Source organism: Bidens hawaiensis, unplaced genomic scaffold (genome assembly GCF_021521415.1).
Source record: "Bidens hawaiensis isolate Kalapana, Puna unplaced genomic scaffold, B.hawaiensis_p1.1 tig00030474_1, whole genome shotgun sequence".
In the NCBI taxonomy this organism is placed as follows: Eukaryota; Viridiplantae; Streptophyta; class Magnoliopsida; order Asterales; family Asteraceae; genus Bidens; species Bidens hawaiensis.
In genome coordinates, this window is record NW_027495071.1 from 244,352 (window position 1) to 249,194 (window position 4,843).

Consider the following 4,843-nt stretch of genomic DNA (forward strand, 5'->3'; position numbering starts at 1 on the left):
CGAGATTGGGGAGTAAGACTACAAAATGGGACATAAAACCCATTGTCATCACGGGGATGAGAACCAAAGAAAGGACCTCCCCCATCCACCACCACCATCACCACCGTGTCCGCCATCTCCACCATCACCATCAGGATCACCACCACCTCCACTTCCTTCAACACCACCTACATGTTGATCAACTTATTGAGTGACGGTGGAAGTATCTCGAAAGAATGAATGGGATGGCGTTGGAGGACGATTACAAACAACGTCAACATAAACTTCAACCTATTGAACAATCTCCACAGGTTCCTCTTCGACCTCCGCATCCTTAATAGGAGAAGAAGAACGAGAAGGCAGATCAACAGACTGCCCACTCTCAAAAGTCGGAGGATGAGAACGTGGAGGAGATTTTCCTTGAAAACGGTTTCGCTTGAGGACCTGCCATCAGTCTTCCTTAGAGAACTTACCAAAGACGAGATGAAAGTGAATATGCAAGAAGATAATACAACGGCCAAAAGCATAGGAAATACATGCGGAGGATGCAGACTTCTCCACTAGCTTCTCACTAAGATTAGCCTTCTTTCGAATGGGAGAAAGAAAGTCAGGATTAAGTGAACTTTCAAAAGCAGCAGGCTCAGCAGAAGCCTTAGGGTTTTCATCTTGCGCAGGACCAATAACAAGAGTTTCTCGGTGTTTCTTTTCCTTCAAAGCAGTCTTCTTGCCTGAAGAACGAGTAAGATCAACAACGTCTTCCGGAGGAGGACAAGCCAAAGATAAATCATCATAACTCGAGGACTGGCGCAGTGATGCCTTAGAATCTTTGCTAGTTGAAAGGAACACTTGGACACCATCCGCGGCAATAACATTTAAAGGACGAGGTTTAAGAGGTGGCTCACTAGCTCCCCCAGCACCAACTAAAGGAAAAACGAAGTTCTCACGAGTCTCATAGAGAATAGGGACTTCTCCCTCAAGCCAATACAGCGGGTCATAATACCAGGCCCATCCTCAAAAGAAGGATTAAGACACTTCGCATAAGAAACAACTCAGCAAAAATAAACGAACTACAAAGGTAAAGTGTAAGAAACACTTACACAGGCCATGACCAAATCCGACTCATTCCAGCAACAACCAAGGAAAATTCCTTGAAAAACAAAGGGGCGTCTCCCGCGTAGTCAAGTTTTGTACCAATACTAATCCTGATAATCACGCGGAGGCTCATCCTCGATAGGAAATACAGATCTTGATAATTCATGGGAATAGGAATAACACCGGTACTGATAAAGAAGAACCTTTGTTTTCATTCATGAAGGCTCTACGGAGCCACCCCAATAAATGTCGCATCCTTATCACGAAGGTGGAACTCATACCAACCACCTTTGGTATGCATCTTATAGACACAAACAACTTGTCAATAGAAGGAACAATAAGTTGGTTGCGACAACAGAACTCAAAATGACGCAGACGCATCATACCCGGGGGATGAACTTGAGTAATATGCAGACCATAATGCAACAAAATATCACGGAGGAAATTGATTATACGTGCGATGACATCATTACAGCTAAACACAGGTAGGTTAGTCAGATGCTACCCTCATAAGTACCCTCATAAATAACCGTCGTAATCAAGTAACGAACAAAAGATAAATTCCAATATTTCACTCGCGAAGTCAATCGCGGAAGAAACAATGGACTGTGGGGACTTGTTGAGGTAGGTACCAGATACACCATGTAAATAAGTCCTCCACGAAGCGGAAGGTTCCCACCCGCGAATATTCACCCGCATGAAGAATACCCTCTGCGGTAAGACATGTATATGCCGCGAAGGAAACACTTGTCAAGTTATAAGATAATAAACATAGTGAAAGACTAGTCATGACAAGGCATAAACAGACACATGGCAAATAACCACTGGTTAAGAATCCTGGCACTGAATACGAACGCACATTGTACCAAAAAGGAAAGGCCAAAGCGGTACCTGCCCAGAACAAAGAATCCTATACGCCAGACTGTCCAACCAATCAGGAGCGAGTATTATGCACAACCTGATAATAGAAGGTTCCATTGAGTGGGGCACCTGGCCCAATTCTTCTCCTTCCCTTCGGGATTGGTTTGGTGTTAATCCACCTTCGGTCGAGATATTAGGTTAAGCCTATTAGGGTTGACTTAGTGTTTTTTCAATATATAATAAGTTTTAAGAACTTATCCTACAAAAAAGTGGTACTGTTTATAAAAATAAAAATAAAGCCTAAGAACCTTTTTCTATTTTTTTTGTAAGTTAAGATATTCAATAATGTAAAGGGATGGTAAGTGGTTGTGATTAGAGAAGAGATTAAATATTGAAAAGATGGGTAAATTTGGAGGAACAATGTTATCCTCTATTAATTTTTTAATATATTTGAAAGTGGTTATGAGTGGAGGAGCGATAAAAGATAAAAGATAATGATAAAGATGTAAAATATTATTATTTATTTTAATTGTATATGAGAGAAGAAACGTAGTGTTTTTTAGTATAATTATAGAGAGAGAGAAGCTACAGGGAATGCTCTAATATATAATAAAAAAAATCTTTATATACAAATTAAACAAATACATTTAGTTTGTTAATTCAAGCTACTCGTAGGATAGATATCTTACTGCTTGTAGTCAAAACCCATCTTTCCCTAAACAAGTTTCTAAGCTTAAACAAGTTTCTAAGCTAAACAAAGCTATATGTGGACTTGATCGATACATCTTTCCATGTCTGGAAGCTAAACAAAAAACTTTATATGAACTTCAACAAGCAACCCGAACTTATTTCTCATGGTTTTAAACCAACTATCTATGATTTTTCCATTTTCACTCATTAGTATATCTCCTATATGTATCCTGGTGTATGTTGATGATATTTCATCATCACGCCTTCCACCACACTCCTAACTCGCTTCATTCAACTTCCAAGTTCCAATCACTAAATATTCTCTAAAGTGTTGTTTGTTTTTCTGAAAACGATATACGCAACCTCTTTTGTATGCGCCGCGCAGACCACGTGCAGACATTTCCATATGCAAACTGTTTGTTTTCTCGAAGAAGTTTCATTAAAAAACGTCTGCGCAAACTCTTCTTGGTGTAGATTTGGCTCATCCACTTCTGAGATCTGCTAAGGTATGTAGAGGGTTAAAACACCACACCCTACCAAAACCAAATGTCCATCACCACACCACCCACCGTTCCCCACCACCCACCACCCACCCACCGTCCGCCACCACCACCCACCACTACCACTATCACATCCAACACCACCATCACCCACTACCATAGTTAGTACACCACCACCAGATTAGTTTAGCAATCCACAGACGTTAATAAACAAACAGTCTTCTTGCAGACTGCAGAGGTTTGGTCCACCTCTTCTTCTACAGATATGGTCAACGAATTGTAGACATTTTACCTCTTAAAAAACAAACAAGACCTAAATGATTTTGGTCCCCTTTCGTATGTTCCATGCATTGAAGTCTTACCTCACTCTCATGGAATTGTTCTTTCTAAGAAAAATGCATATGATTGATATTCTTCAAAATTCAAAACAAAATTCAAAAAGCCCACATGAGTGATTGCATGCCGATTACCACTCCTATTACATGCTCCGAAACTCTACCCTTAGATGGTGCAACCAAAATGTTCATCTCCCACTGACTATCTTTCAGTTGTGGGAGCGTTGCAATATTTATCTCTTACACGCTCGAACTTAACCTTCACAGTAAACTAGTTGTCCCAATTCATGCATGCCCCTACTTATCAGCATCGGGCAACCTTAAAGACACTTAACGTATTCACAAGACACTATCAATAAGGGCTCTTGATTTGAAGTCAGCGCCCTCTTCATTTGCATCCACTCACTGATAATGACTAGGCTGGTTCCAATCGGATCCTTTATAATGGATATCTAAACGTCAACACACGCTAGCCCGTAGCTCAACCGAAGTAGAATTCATAGTAGTGGCTTCCGCCACGACATACGGACAATGGCTCAATCATCTTTTAACTGAACTCGGTTATATACCACCAACTGTTCCCACCATTTGTTGTGATAATTTGAGTGCTACAATTTATTCTACAAATCCGGTTTTTCATTCACGCAGGAAACATTTTGCATTAGACTTTCACTTTGTTCATGAAAAGGTACAAACTAGATATCCAAGGGTTACACATGTTCCTAGCGATGGTAAGCTAGCTGTTGTTCTCACCAAACCATTACTTAGACTATGTTTTCAATTTCTGATTTCCAAGATTGGTCTCACACAAAGTTCTTCCATCTTGCATGGGAACATTAAGTAATACCAACTCACATGACCCACCAAACAAAATTTAAATGTTTATATGTATAGATATAGAATAGTCAATTAGTTTGTTGCATTCACAAGTTTTACGCCTAATATTTCTCCTATTTTGTGTATATTTCATAGTTGAGAATTTTCATCTTTTCCATGGATGCCTAATCTTTAACAAAATTGTATGTATAACCAAATATGTCATAAAAAGTTATACTTGATTAACATTTTAAAACCAAGATTCGTACGATAATGAAGAAAAATGTGCAGATCAAAGAAAAATCATGATTACCTAAAATTTTTAGGTAATCACATAAGTTATGCTCTAGACTGTTAGTAGTTGGTACACACAAGACAACCAGAATATATAACAAGTTGTAAGGCTTGTAAGCTTCACAAACCATGTTGAAGAGTCCACAATTTATGTTCTTCGCAAACAATCAAGCAATTTAATTGTCATTTATTAGATAAATGTGACGCATCATCCATTTCATGATGGGATGTTACAATTAGGTAGCATCATTTGATTGACAATAACCATGTTTGTGT